The sequence below is a fragment of the Zootermopsis nevadensis genome, unplaced genomic scaffold, assembly GCF_977971745.1.
Source record: "Zootermopsis nevadensis isolate Lab colony 2312 unplaced genomic scaffold, Znev_1.0 Znev_ptg000015l, whole genome shotgun sequence".
NCBI classification, from domain to species: domain Eukaryota; kingdom Metazoa; phylum Arthropoda; class Insecta; order Blattodea; family Termopsidae; genus Zootermopsis; species Zootermopsis nevadensis.
The window spans coordinates 5,331,763-5,347,972 of NW_028259147.1; positions in this window are offsets into that span (position 1 = coordinate 5,331,763).

Sequence of the window (16,210 nt, forward strand, 5' to 3'; positions counted from 1 at the left end):
CTGAAAAACAAAATACTGGAAATTGTGCATTGAAAGAAAACATCGCCTTAGCCAAATTCCAAAACAAAGGCATTGACCTTCTTGTAAGAACAGATTCCCCACAGGTTGTAAACATAGTTTGTTAGTTGTAACAAATTCATTCGGCTTAACGATATTTCTATGTGAGATTTGAGGTTCTGACAGCGGTGAAGACGATGATTACCTTGTGGGTTGCAACGCTGTGTGCACTCGTAGGTAGAACATCGTCAACAATAATTCTGATCATGACAATTCATAATATTATGGTATGTGGAGTCATAAGCGTAATTTCGTAAACGCAGTTATTGGGACACCAAAATGCGAATGTAGTTATGTATATTTCGAGAAGATGGCAGCGAGATACAGTCCACCTACTTGTGCCATCTATTATCTGTGAATATAGTTGCAGTTCTAATTCATACGAGTAACCATAGATGGCACATTAGATTAATTGTATCAAATATCTTTTAATTTCTTTTTGTAAACACTATAGAGAAAAAGGGAAAATATTATGGAAATGTACTATAACATAAATTAATAAATTTTTACAGTTGCCTTTAGTGTACATTAAGAAATTGACTTTCTTAACTTTGATCGAAGTTTGATTTAAATAAATGAACTTCTGATTAACATAGTTACGTGTTTCAAATGTTTCTGCTGAGATGTTTGAGGTTATGTTTATTACGTGTGACTGTTGAATCTGGGTAGATTTTGGATCAGAAATTGAATATCTAGAAATTAGTGGGCATTACCAAACCGATTATAAAAGAAAGTGATAGGCTAAAGCCGGATCCTGAACTTGAGAATTAGGACATCACTTGCAAAACTGAAACAGGACAGGAGCAATCAGATTGTTTTTAATGTTCAGGTAAGTTGCTGCTTGTTACGTTTTGTATAATCATTTGGTCGTTTTTAAAAAATCTAATTTCTAAATAATATTCTGATCATAGGTGACTGCTATATTTTTTACGGGATGATTTTTCCTGATTTTACAAACTTCTGTCCAGTTGAAGATTTCTGTCTTCTAGGTTGTTGCGCTGTGACGGAGGCAGTATGACCTCTGAAACGTTGGTTAATATCGACCAGACTACACAGCGCAACAACCCAGCAGACAGAAATCTTCATACTCACCGCTGTGAAAACCTCAAATCTTCTGTCCAGTTAACCACTGTGGTAATACTTCCAGATTAGTCCCAACCGCCTGCTTTTGAGTACTTGTTATCATATAAAATTCTTTGCAGTTCAAACAGCAGAATTATCACTTCGCTTATGGGAAATACCCATTCACTAACAAAGCTATGTACAGACTCATTTGTGATTTATTTTAGACACTCAGTAATAAAATGATTTATCAAGAATTTTATCAGACTATATCCATCATAGCATGAAACTGAACTAGTTTATTATGGGATAGATAGAAGTGCTAGTAAGTAGTTAATATGTTGTATAGACACAGAGCAAAGAATAAGTGATAACTTCTTGGAATTTGGTTGCTTATGATAATATTTATTTTCATTGAGTTCAAGTCGGAGTTTTTCAAGTGCCTATACTTGTTCTTATTCTATTGTATGTTGATGAACTGTCACAAAATAGTAGCTCAGTCTTCATTCAGCAGTTGTTCAAACATAGCTTATCCACTATGCATGATCAGTGTTTTGGTTGCTCAGTGTTTTGGTTGCTACAAGTTGCTGCAAGTCAGCAGCAGTGCTAAGAGGCAACAGTAAAAAACTCCCTTTTGATATTTATTTTGAGTCATCTTAAATTTAAATAAAACAGACTTAATAAAACTTGTGACTAACTAATAAGCTACAGTTGTCAATATATATACAAGACATAAACTAAGTTTTTTGGTGTACAAACTGATAATAAATGAAGTCCAAAAAATCCAAAACACATTTTTCCAAAATGAAGCACATGTTTTGTAGTAATATCCCTCATAAAGAAATGCTAGAAACAGTGTAGTTTTCATTTTCTACTCAAGTATGACAATATTCTGCAGTAACTCTAGTGACAGTAATAAAACATTCCTTATACTGAAGATAAACTATTAGAATCATGACACATGCTCAGAAAAGAGAATCATTTAGGAAACTATTAAAGAAGGTCCAAATACTGTCTGTAGCCAGAATGTATTGATTACATCTAAAAAATATTTATAATTGCCAATTTTGGTGGCGAAGGTTATGTTAAGTAGGTCCTAGGTTTTAGGCAGAAGAGATGACTTGCAAAATATGGAATAACTGCAATTATGTTGAATAAGTATTATGAACTGTCTGCACTAGCTGATCTTCAAGATATGCATTTGGACTGAGAGCCCTCTGAAGTAGCTATGGATTATGGGAAAGGCAACAGATTTGTGTAACATACAGTTCATGAGGTAAGATAAACTGCCTGAAGCTGTCATAAATAATAGAAACATTAAAACATTGTACTGATGGCTGTTAAAGAATCGGGTTATTAAGAACCACTGACTTTTGTGTGCTGTGCTGATATATAGTTGAAAATATTCAAAACTTTCATTGAGTTTATTGCCTCCTTTCACTCTATAATGAAGTATGGAATAATTCATTTGACTGTAAAAGGATATTTACTTTAAATTTAAAATAATTGAAATTATGGCTGGCATCAAACCAAGATACTTATGTGTGTAGAGAATTAATTTTATTTAAGACGCTGTAAAATTAAGAACATACAGATTTTAAGTAGCATAGAAATAAGTATAGCGGTTATTAGAATTGTGCTTAATTTTAAGAATGTGCAAATATCATTTCCTGGCATTGCAGAAAATAGCACAGACTAGCTCACGTTTCTCTAAGGGGAACAAAAAAAAAACACTTAGCAGAAATGCAGACATAGCCATTAAGCAGTCAGCAAAAACTTGGAAAAGTCAAACAAAGAAAATTTCAGGGTGGAAATGGGACACAGATCTGAGTCAGAAGTGCCAGACTGTGAAGATGTTAAAGAGATCACTGAAACCATGGGCAACTGGACACTGATCAGGCTGTTGATTGCTGGTAAGCACTGAGGCGATGACTCGAAGTCAAGTACGGGTACTTCAGTAAATCTGTCCAAATTTGCGTAACCCAACTTTTGTCGAGTAGAAAGTGAATTAGCTTAAATTAGGAATCAAGGTGTTCAATAATAATGTAATTCATATGTGTAGTACTGAGTCATAGAAATGAATGGTGTAGTCTTAGGAATCAATCTGTAGCGTCCTGGAAGAAATTCCATAACAGCTTTGTATGTTCAAGCTGACGACAGCATCCTTGTTGACTTGCCTTCTCCATTCCAAGCCACGCTACCAAGAATCACAAAAAAATACCCCATTACACGTAGAAGCCTATTAAGAAATTTGATACCTTCCTTATGAATGTGAAATTTTATTAATGAACTCTTGAGCCATGATTCATGGCTTGGAGTGGCCTATCTCCCCCATCTCCACGATCTTTGGAGCCTCAAGCTTTGACGCCCTTATGAGGCAGTGTGGCAGGCAGTCTGTATGTGTCCGCCGTGCAGGGTACTTTGCCAGAGAGAGAGAGAGCCTGAAGACAAATTTTCCTGCCTGTTCTGAGCTATGTCTAATCTTGCGTTTTGTTCTGTGTATGTCGAAAGTTGCTGGTCAGTATCCCAGCCAGAGCCTGAGTGGAGAGAGTTTTGTTTGACTGTTGGTTTTGTTGTTTGACTTTATCCTATGTTCTTTTTTATTTATACTTTTAATATATTTTGATTATTTGGAACTGCCATTATATTATTTTGGTTTTAACCTCTGTAATCCTATGGCCATACCACCTCCCGGTCTCTGGGTGTTATTTCAATCCTGTCACGGTCGCTGATAGGGCGCACTTTATAATAAATAATGTAGAACTTTTTCACGTTGTTAACACAAGGAATAAGGACCATCTTCATAGACGAAATCACAACATTTTATGTTTTCACAAAGGTACTTACTTTGCTAACATTAAGTCTTCAACAGTTTACGGTCTAGTTTCAAAATGTTTTCATACTAAAAGTTTAAAACGACATCAAAATACCTTTTCTACTGATGAATTCCTACAGTTTAAAAATGACTTTTAGACATTATTGTACTTAATTAACATAAATCATCAATTTAATAACATAACTGCCTTATAATAGTGGATTTGGTATGATAGTTTAATATTTTATGTTAACCTATGTCATTTATGAGACTGAACTAATATTTTATATTGCACTCATATGTATGTTTTGTAATTTTGTGATTTATTTCATGTCCTGTAAACCGCAGGGGGGATTGTGTGTGTACGTGGAGGGGTGATAGTGGTAGTAGTGGTAGAAGAAAACATTTTATGATTTTTCAAAATCATTCCATGGGAGACCTGGTCTGGCAGAGACCGAGTCCGGTAGCAACTGGGTCTAGCATATGCCAGATCCGGCAGGGACCGGGTCCAAGAGACACTGGGCCCGGCAAAGGCAGGTGTTTAAAATGTTCAAAATTTCAAAATTTGTCAAAATTGTGAAAAAAATTGCACATTCTTAAAAAAGCGCACAATAGTAAGAAAATTTGAAAAACCGTAACTTCTAAATATTGTCAAAACTTTCAAAACAATTTCTTTTCTCAGTTTGAAAATTTTTTGATTTTTTAAAATCATTCCATACCAAACCTGGTCTGGCAGACACCGCGTCCGGCATAAACAGGTGTTCTAAATTTTGAAAATTACAATTTTTTCAAAACTAAAAAAAGAAATATTTTGCAAATTCTTTAAAAGCTTACAAAAGTAAAAGTTTTCGAAATATTCCAAATTAAAAATCTCAAAAATTTCATCAATATATAATTTATTTAGTTTTTGAAAGTTTTGAAAATTGTTAAAAATTCTGAAATATTTTCGAATTTTGAAATCGGGTCCGGCAGAAACCTGGACCGTAACATTCCTGGTCCGGCAGCGATCAGGTGCGGTGGAGACCGGGTACGGCGAAGACCGATACAGGCGGAGAACTGGTCCGGTAGTCACCGCATCCGGCTGACTCGATCAGGCAGAAACATGGTCCGGCTGATTACGGGTTCGGAGAATTTTTTTTAAATTTCTCAAAATTTTGAAAAATCAAAAATGTAGGTAAATGTCCAAAAATCTCACAAAAACAAATTTTAACTTCTTAAAAAAATCCAAAAGTTCTAGTAATTTTCATTTTTTATGACATTTCCGAACTTTTTGAAATTTATGATCCACCAGTTAGCCTCATCGGCAGAATACGGGTCCGGCAGAGACCGGGTCAGGTATAGACATGGTCAGGCGGATACCGTGTTCGGAGAATTTTGAAAAAAATTTCGAAAAATCAAAAGTCGTGGAATTTGTCTAAAAAGCACACAAAACCAAAATTTTTCGAAATACGTGAACATTTTTTGAAGTTGAAATTTTTCAAAAATTTTAGTTTTGCGCGCCTTTTAGCCAATTTCGAACATTTCCTGATTTCAAAAATTTTAGTTTTTTTCTCAAAATTCTCTCCACCGTTCCCTGAAAAATCCTGTTTCTGCCGCACACGGTCTCTGCTGGACTCGATTTCTGCACGGTCCGGTCTTTGCATCTCTCGGTCTTTATATGCGCTTCTCCAAAAGGACCTGGTCCGTTAAAGACCGGGAGAGGCAAAGAACGAGTCAGGCAGAAGCAGAGTTTAGGAGAGAAGGGTGTTAGCGGAGACTGAGAACGGCTATGTCGCAGACGTGTTCTGATAGGGATTGTGTAGGAGGATTATGAAATTATTTTTCTCGGACTCGATCTCTGCAACACGCAGTCTCAGCTAGACTCGGTCTCTGCTTCGTCCGGACTTTGTATGACTAACTCTCTGCTACAAGAAGTCTGCTAGACTCAGTCTCAGATTCACACGGTCTCTCAATCCCTGTAAGTTACAAAATTTTAGAGATATCAAAAAATGCTGCAAAGTGTCCAAAAAGCGCACAAAACCAAAATTTTTTGAAAAATTTCACTTTCAATTTTTTTTGAAAATTTTCAAATTTTTTTGGATTTGTGCGCGTTTCAGACAATTTCCAGCATTTTTTGATTTTTCAAAAATTTTCCATGTTTTTCAAAACTCTCCCGAAGGGATGCATGCCAGCCTTGGTGAATGCCACATCCTGTCTCTGACGGACTCGGCCTCTATGTCACCCGGCTGCTGACTGCCTCGGTGTCTTTAACACCCGGCTTCTGCAGGAGTGCGTGTGGCCATCAGTGCCTCAGTCCGTCTCGGTCACTGCCTTACACGTCTTGCGCACCTGGGCTTCTCAAAGAATGCGCGTCACAGGCCGTGTGTGGCAACGACCGCGTTCCTCAGAGAGACAGTACATACGAAACAGTCCGACAGAGACCGGTCTTCAAGGCATTAGGTGGGGAGAATTTTGAAATTTTGAAAATTTTCGAAAAATCGAAAAATGCTGGAAATTGTCCAAAAAGCGCACAAAACCAAAAAAAATTGAAAAATTTCACTTTCAATTTTTTTTTTTGAAATTTTCAATTTTTTTGTATTTGTGCGCGTTTCAAACAATTTCCAGCATTTTTTGATTTTTCGAAAATTTTCCATTTTTTTCAAAACTCTCCCGAAGGAATGCATGCCAGCCTTGGTGAATGCCACATCCTGTCTCTGACGGACTCGGCCTCTATGTCACCCGGCTGCTGACTGCCTCGGTGTCTTTAACACCCGGCTTCTGCAGGAGTGCGTGTGGCCATCAGTGCCTCAGTCCGTCTCGGTCACTGCCTTACGTAGTGTCTTGCGCACCTGGGCTTCTCAAAGAATGCGCGTCAGAGGCCGTGTGTGGCAACGACCGCGTTCCTCAGAGACACAGTACATACGAAACAGTCCGACAGAGACCGGTCTTCAAGGCATCATGTGGGGAGAATTTCGAAATTTTGAAAATTTTCGAAAAATCGAAAAATGCTGGAAATTGTCCAAAAAGCGCACAAAACCAAAAAAAATTGAAAAATTTCACTTTCAAATTTTTTTTGAAAATTTTCAATTTTTTTTGGATTTGTGCGCGTTTCAGACAATTTCCAGCATTTTTTGATTTTTCGAAAATTTTCCATTTTTTTCAAAACTCTCCCGAAGGGATGCATGCCAGCCTTGGTGAATGCCACACCCTGTCTCTGACGGACTCGGCCTCTATGTCACCCGGCTGCTGACTGCCTCGGTGTCTTTAACACCCGGCTTCTGCAGGAGTGCGTGTGGCCATCAGTGCCTCAGTCCGTCTCGGTCACTGCCTTACGTAGTGTCTTGCGCACCTGGGCTTCTCAAAGAATGCGCGTCAGAGGCCGTGTGTGGCAACGACCGCGTTCCTCAGAGAGACAGTACATACGAAACAGTCCGACAGAGACCGGTCTTCAAGGCATTAGGTGGGGAGAATTTCGAAATTTTGAAAATTTTCGAAAAATCGAAAAATGCTGGAAATTGTCCAAAAAGCGCACAAAACCAAAAAAATTGAAAAATTTCACTTTCAAATTTTTTTTGAAAATTTCAAATTTTTTTGGATTTGTGCGCGTTTCAGACAATTTCCAGCATTTTTTGATTTTTCGAAAATTTTGCATTTTTTTCAAAACTCTCCCGAAGGGATGCATGCCAGCCTTGGTGAATGCCACATCCTGTCTCTGACGGACTCGGCCTCTATGTCACCCGGCTGCTGACTGCCTCGGTGTCTTTAACACCCGGCTTCTGCAGGAGTGCGTGTGGCCATCAGTGCCTCAGTCCGTCTCGGTCACTGCCTTACGTAGTGTCTTGCGCACCTGGGCTTCTCAAAGAATGCGCGTCAGAGGCCGTGTGTGGCAACGACCGCGTTCCTCAGAGACACAGTACATACGAAACAGTCCGACAGAGACCGGTCTTCAAGGCATCAGGGGGGGAGAATTTCGAAATTTTGAAAATTTTCGAAAAATCGAAAATTGCTGGAAATTGTCCAAAAAGCGCACAAAACCAAAAAAATTTGAAAAATTTCACATTCAAAATTTTTTTGAAAATTTTCAAATTTTTTTGGATTTGTGCGCGTTTCAGACAATTTCCAGCATTTTTTGATTTTTCGAAAATTTTCCATTTTTTTCAAAACTCTCCCGAAGGGATGCATGCCAGCCTTGGTGAATGCCACATCCTGTCTCTGACGGACTCGGCCTCTATGTCACCCGGCTGCTGACTGCCTCGGTGTCTTTAACACCCGGCTTCTGCAGGAGTGCGTGTGGCCATCAGTGCCTCAGTCCGTCTCGGTCACTGCCTTACGTAGTGTCTTGCGCACCTGGGCTTCTCAAAGAATGCACATCAGAGGCCGTGTGTGGCAACGACCGCGTTCCTCAGAGACACAGCACATACGAAACAGTCCGACAGAGACCGGTCTTCAAGGCATTAGGTGGGGAGAATTTCGAAATTTTGAAAATTTTTGAAAAATGGAAAAATGCTGGAAATTGTCCAAAAAGCGCACAAAACCAAAAAAATTTGAAAAATTTCACTTTCAAAATTTTTTTGAAAATTTTCAATTTTTTTCGATTTGTGCGCGTTTCAGACAATTTCCAGCATTTTTTGATTTTTCGAAAATTTTCCATTTTTTTCAAAACTCTCCCGAGGGGATGCATGCCAGCCTTGGTGAATGCCACATCCTGTCTCTGACGGACTCGGCCTCTATGTCACCCGGCTGCTGACTGCCTCGGTGTCTTTAACACCCGGCTTCTGCAGGAGTGCGTGTGGCCATCAGTGCCTCAGTCCGTCTCGGTCACTGCCTTACGTAGTGTCTTGCGCACCTGGGCTTCTCAAAGAATGCACATCAGAGGCCGTGTGTGGCAACGACCGCGTTCCTCAGAGACACAGCACATACGAAACAGTCCGACAGAGACCGGTCTTCAAGGCATTAGGTGGGGAGAATTTCGAAATTTTGAAAATTTTTGAAAAATGGAAAAATGCTGGAAATTGTCCAAAAAGCGCACAAAACCAAAAAAATTTGAAAAATTTCACTTTCAAAATTTTTTTGAAAATTTTCAAATTTTTTTGGATTTGTGCGCGTTTCAGACAATTTCCAGCATTTTTTGATTTTTCGAAAATTTTCCATTTTTTTCAAAACTCTCCCGAAGGGATGCATGCCAGCCTTGGTGAATGCCACATCCTGTCTCTGACGGACTCGGCCTCTATGTCACCCGGCTGCTGACTGCCTCGGTGTCTTTAACACCCGGCTTCTGCAGGAGTGCGTGTGGCCATCAGTGCCTCAGTCCGTCTCGGTCACTGCCTTACGTAGTGTCTTGCGCACCTGGGCTTCTCAAAGAATGCGCGTCAGAGGCCGTGTGTGGCAACGACCGCGTTCCTCAGAGACACAGCACATACGAAACAGTCCGACAGAGACCGGTCTTCTAGGCATCAGGTGGGGAGAATTTCGAAATTTTGAAAATTTTCGAAAAATCGAAAAATGCTGGAAATTGTCCAAAAAGCGCACAAAACTAAAAAAATTTGAAAAATTTCACTTTCAAAATTTTTTTGAAAATTTTCAATTTTTTTTGGATTTGTGCGCGTTTCAGACAATTTCCAGCATTTTTTGATTTTTCGAAAATTTTGTATTTTTTTCAAAACTCTCCCGAAGGGATGCATGCCAGCCTTGGTGAATTCCACACCGTCTCTGACGGACTCGGCCTCTATGTCACCCGGCTGCTGACTGCCTCGGTGTCTTTAACACCCGGCTTCTGCAGGAGTGCGTGTGGCCATCAGTGCCTCAGTCCGTCTCGGTCACTGCCTTACGTAGTGTCTTGCGCACCTGGGCTTCTCAAAGAATGCGCGTCAGAGGCCGTGTGTGGCCACGACCTCGTTCCTCAGAGACACAGTACATACGAAACAGTCCGACAGAGACCGGTCTTCAAGGCATCAGGTGGGGAGAATTTCGAAATTTTGAAAATTTTCGAAAAATCGAAAAATGCTGGAAATTGTCCAAAAAGCGCACAAAACTAAAAAAATTTGAAAAATTTCACTTTCAAAATTTTTTTGAAAATTTTCAAATTTTTTTGGATTTGTGCGCGTTTCAGACAATTTCCAGCATTTTTTGATTTTTCGAAAATTTTCCATTTTTTTCAAAACTCTCCCGAAGGAATGCATGCCAGCCTTGGTGAATGCCACACCCTGTCTCTGACGGACGCGGCCTCTATGTCACCCGGCTGCTGACTGCCTCGGTGTCTTTAACACCCGGCTTCTGCAGGAATGCGTGTGGCCATCAGTGCCTCAGTCCGTCTCGGTCACTGCCTTACGTAGTGTCTTGCGCACCTGGGCTTCTCAAAGAATGCACATCAGAGGCCGTGTGTGGCAACGACCGCGTTCCTCAGAGACACAGCACATACGAAACAGTCCGACAGAGACCGGTCTTCAAGGCATTAGGTGGGGAGAATTTCGAAATTTTGAAAATTTTTGAAAAATGGAAAAATGCTGGAAATTGTCCAAAAAGCGCACAAAACCAAAAAAATTTGAAAAATTTCACTTTCAAAATTTTTTGAAAATTTTCAAATTTTTTTGGATTTGTGCGCGTTTCGGACAATTTCCAGCATTTTTTGATTTTTCGAAAATTTTCCATTTTTTTCAAAACTCTCCCGAAGGGATGCATGCCAGCCTTGGTGAATGCCACACCCTGTCTCTGACGGACTCGGCCTCTATGTCACCCGGCTGCTGACTGCCTCGGTGTCTTTAACACCCGGCTTCTGCAGGAGTGCGTGTGGCCATCAGTGCCTCAGTCCGTCTCGGTCACTGCCTTACGTAGTGTCTTGCGCACCTGGGCTTCTCAAAGAATGCGCGTCAGAGGCCGTGTGTGGCAACGACCGCGTTCCTCAGAGAGACAGTACATACGAAACAGTCCGACAGAGACCTTTCTTCAAGGCATTAGGTGGGGAGAATTTCGAAATTTTGAAAATTTTCGGGAAATCGAAAAATGCTGGAAATTGTCCAAAAAGCGCACAAAACCAAAAAAATTTGAAAAATTTCACTTTCAAAATTTTTTTGAAAATTTTCAATTTTTTTTGGATTTGTGCGCGTTTCAGACAATTTCCAGCATTTTTTGATTTTTCGAAAATTTTACATTTTTTTCAAAACTCTCCCGAAGGGATGCATGCCAGCCTTGGTGAATGCCACATCCTGTCTCTGACGGACTCGGCCTCTATGTCACCCGGCTGCTGACTGCCTCGGTGTCTTTAACACCCGGCTTCTGCAGGAGTGCGTGTGGCCATCAGTGCCTCAGTCCGTCTCGGTCACTGCCTTACGTAGTGTCTTGCGCACCTGGGCTTCTCAAAGAATGCGCGTCAGAGGCCGTGTGTGGCAACGACCGCGTTCCTCAGAGACACAGTACATACGAAACAGTCCGACAGAGACCGGTCTTCAAGGCATTAGGTGGGGAGAATTTCGAAATTTTGAAAATTTTCGGGAAATCGAAAAATGCTGGAAATTGTCCAAAAAGCGCACAAAACCAAAAAAATTTGAAAAATTTCACTTTCAAAATTTTTTTGAAAATTTTCAAAATTTTTTGGATTTGTGCGCGTTTCAGACAATTTCCAGCATTTTTTGATTTTTCGAAAATTTTGCATTTTTTTCAAAACTCTCCCGAAGGGATGCATGCCAGCCTTGGTGAATGCCACACCCTGTCTCTGACGGACTCGGCCTCTGTCACCCGGCTGCTGACTGCCTCGGTGTCTTTAACACCCGGCTTCTGCAGGAGTGCGTGTGGCCATCAGTGCCTCAGTCCGTCTCGGTCACTGCCTTACGTAGTGTCTTGCGCACCTGGGCTTCTCAAAGATGCACATCAGAGGCCGTGTGTGGCAACGACCGCGTTCCTCAGAGACACAGCACATACGAAACAGTCCGACAGAGACCGGTCTTCAAGGCATTAGGTGGGGAGAATTTCGAAATTTTGAAAATTTTTGAAAAATGGAAAAATGCTGGAAATTGTCCAAAAAGCGCACAAAATCAAAAAAATTTGAAAAATTTCACTTTCAAAATTTTCTTGAAAATTTTCAAATTTTTTTGGATTTGTGCGCGTTTCAGACAATTTCCAGCATTTTTTGATTTTTCGAAAATTTTCCATTTTTTTCAAAACTCTCCCGAAGGGATGCATGCCAGCCTTGGTGAATGCCACATCCTGTCTCTGACGGACTCGGCCTCTATGTCACCCGGCTGCTGACTGCCTCGGTGTCTTTAACACCCGGCTTCTGCAGGAGTGTGTGTGGCCATCAGTGCCTCAGTCCGTCTCGGTCACTGCCTTACGTAGTGTCTTGCGCACCTGGGCTTCTCAAAGAATGCGCGTCAGAGGCCGTGTGTGGCAACGACCGCGTTTCTCAGAGACACAGTACATACGAAACAGTCCGACAGAGACCGGTCTTCAAGGCATTAGGTGGGGAGAATTTCGAAATTTTGAAAATTTTCGGGAAATCGAAAAATGCTGGAAATTGTCCAAAAAGCGCACAAAACCAAAAAAATTTGAAAAATTTCACTTTCAAAATTTTTTTGAAAATTTTCAAATTTTTTTGGATTTGTGCGCGTTTCAGACAATTTCCAGCATTTTTTGATTTTTCGAAAATTTTCCATTTTTTTCAAAACTCTCCCGAAGGGATGCATGCCAGCCTTGGTGAATGCCACATCCTGTCTCTGACGGACTCGGCCTCTATGTCACCCGGCTGCTGACTGCCTCGGTGTCTTTAACACCCGGCTTCTGCAGGAGTGCGTGTGGCCATCAGTGCCTCAGTCCGTCTCGGTCACTGCCTTACGTAGTGTCTTGCGCACCTGGGCTTCTCAAAGAATGCGCGTCAGAGGCCGTGTGTGGCAACGACCGCGTTCCTCAGAGACACAGTACATACGAAACAGTCCGACAGAGACCGGTCTTCAAGGCATTAGGTGGGGAGAATTTCGAAATTTTGAAAATTTTCGAAAAATTGAAAAATGCTGGAAATTGTCCAAAAAGCGCACAAAACCAAAAAAATTTGAAAAATTTCACTTTCAAATTTTTTTTTTTTAAATTTTCAAATTTTTTTGTATTTGTGCGCGTTTCAAACAATTTCCAGAATTTTTTGATTTTTCGAAAATTTTCTAATTTTTTTCAAAACTCTCCCGAAGGGATGCATGCCAGCCTTGGTGAATGCCACATCCTGTCTCTGACGGACTCGGCCTCTATGTCACCCAGCTGCTGACTGCCTCGGTGTCTTTAACACCCGGCATCTGCAGGAGTGCGTGTGGCCATCAGTGCCTCAGTCCGTCTCGGTCACTGCCTTACGTAGTGTCTTGCGCACCTGGGCTTCTCAAAGAATGCGCGTCAGAGGCCGTGTGTGGCAACGACCGCGTTCCTCAGAGACACAGCACATACGAAACAGTCCGACAGAGACCGGTCTTCAAGACATCAGGTGGGGAGAATTTCGAAATTTTGAAAATTTTCGAAAAATCGAAAAATGCTGGAAATTGTCCAAAAAGCGCACAAAACTAAAAAAATTTGAAAAATTTCACTTTCAAATTTTTTTTGAAAATTTTCAAATTTTTTTGGATTTGTGCGCGTTTCAGACAATTTCCAGCATTTTTTGATTTTTCGAAAATTTTCCATTTTTTTCAAAACTCTCCCGAAGGAATGCATGCCAGCCTTGGTGAATGCCACACCCTGTCTCTGACGGACGCGGCCTCTATGTCACCCGGCTGCTGACTGCCTCGGTGTCTTTAACACCCGGCTTCTGCAGGAATGCGTGTGGCCATCAGTGCCTCAGTCCGTCTCGGTCACTGCCTTACGTAGTGTCTTGCGCACCTGGGCTTCTCAAAGAATGCACATCAGAGGCCGTGTGTGGCAACGACCGCGTTCCTCAGAGACACAGCACATACGAAACAGTCCGACAGAGACCGGTCTTCAAGGCATTAGGTGGGGAGAATTTCGAAATTTTGAAAATTTTTGAAAAATGGAAAAATGCTGGAAATTGTCCAAAAAGCGCACAAAACCAAAAAAATTTGAAAAATTTCACTTTCAAAATTTTTTTGAAAATTTTCAAATTTTTTTGGATTTGTGCGCGTTTCGGACAATTTCCAGCATTTTTTGATTTTTCGAAAATTTTCCATTTTTTTCAAAACTCTCCCGAAGGGATGCATGCCAGCCTTGGTGAATGCCACACCCTGTCTCTGACGGACTCGGCCTCTGTCACCCGGCTGCTGACTGCCTCGGTGTCTTTAACACCCGGCTTCTGCAGGAGTGCGTGTGGCCATCAGTGCCTCAGTCCGTCTCGGTCACTGCCTTACGTAGTGTCTTGCGCACCTGGGCTTCTCAAAGAATGCGCGTCAGAGGCCGTGTGTGGCAACGACCGCGTTCCTCAGAGAGACAGTACATACGAAACAGTCCGACAGAGACCTTTCTTCAAGGCATTAGGTGGGGAGAATTTCGAAATTTTGAAAATTTTCGGGAAATCGAAAAATGCTGGAAATTGTCCAAAAAGCGCACAAAACCAAAAAAATTTGAAAAATTTCACTTTCAAAATTTTTTTGAAAATTTTCAATTTTTTTTGGATTTGTGCGCGTTTCAGACAATTTCCAGCATTTTTTGATTTTTCGAAAATTTTCCATTTTTTTCAAAACTCTCCCGAAGGGATGCATGCCAGCCTTGGTGAATGCCACATCCTGTCTCTGACGGACTCGGCCTCTATGTCACCCGGCTGCTGACTGCCTCGGTGTCTTTAACACCCGGCTTCTGCAGGAGTGCGTGTGGCCATCAGTGCCTCAGTCCGTCTCGGTCACTGCCTTACGTAGTGTCTTGCGCACCTGGGCTTCTCAAAGAATGCGCGTCAGAGGCCGTGTGTGGCAACGACCGCGTTCCTCAGAGACACAGTACATACGAAACAGTCCGACAGAGACCGGTCTTCAAGGCATTAGGTGGGGAGAATTTCGAAATTTTGAAAATTTTCGAAAAATTGAAAAATGCTGGAAATTGTCCAAAAGGCGCACAAAACCAAAAAAATTTGAAAAATTTCACTTTCAAATTTTTTTTTTTGAAATTTTCAAATTTTTTTGTATTTGTGCGCGTTTCAAACAATTTCCAGAATTTTTTGATTTTTCGAAAATTTTCTAATTTTTTTCAAAACTCTCCCGAAGGGATGCATGCCTGCCTTGGTGAATGCCACATCCTGTCTCTGACGGACTCGGCCTCTATGTCACCCGGCTGCTGACTGCCTCGGTGTCTTTAACACCCGGCTTCTGCAGGAGTGCGTGTGGCCATCAGTGCCTCAGTCCGTCTCGGTCACTGCCTTACGTAGTGTCTTGCGCACCTGGGCTTCTCAAAGAATGCGCGTCAGAGGCCGTGTGTGGCAACGACCGCGTTCCTCAGAGACACAGCACATACGAAACAGTCCGACAGAGACCGGTCTTCAAGGCATCAGGTGGGGAGAATTTCGAAATTTTGAAAATTTTCGAAAAATCGAAAAATGCTGGAAATTGTCCAAAAAGCGCACAAAACTAAAAAAATTTGAAAAATTTCACTTTCAAAATTTTTTTGAAAATTTTCAATTTTTTTTGGATTTGTGCGCGTTTCAGACAATTTCCAGCATTTTTTTATTTTTCGAAAATTTTCCATTTTTTTCAAAACTCTCCCGAAGGGATGCATGCCAGCCTTGGTGAATGCCACACCGTCTCTGACGGACTCGGCCTCTATGTCACCCGGCTGCTGACTGCCTCGGTGTCTTTAACACCCGGCTTCTGCAGGAGTGCGTGTGGCCATCAGTGCCTCAGTCCGTCTCGGTCACTGCCTTACGTAGTGTCTTGCGCACCTGGGCTTCTCAAAGAATGCGCGTCAGAGGCCGTGTGTGGCCACGACCTCGTTCCTCAGAGACACAGTACATACGAAACAGTCCGACAGAGACCGGTCTTCAAGGCATCAGGTGGGGAGAATTTCGAAATTTTGAAAATTTTCGAAAAATCGAAAAATGCTGGAAATTGTCCAAAAAGCGCACAAAACTAAAAAAATTTGAAAAATTTCACTTTCAAAATTTTTTTGAAAATTTTCAATTTTTTTTGGATTTGTGCGCGTTTCAGACAATTTCCAGCATTTTTTGATTTTTCGAAAATTTTCCATTTTTTTCAAAACTCTCCCGAAGGGATGCATGCCAGCCTTGGTGAATGCCACATCCTGTCTCTGACGGACTCGGCCTCTATGTCACCCGGCTGCTGACTGCCTCGGTGTCTTTAACACCCGGCTTCTGCAGGAGTGCATGTGGCCATCAGT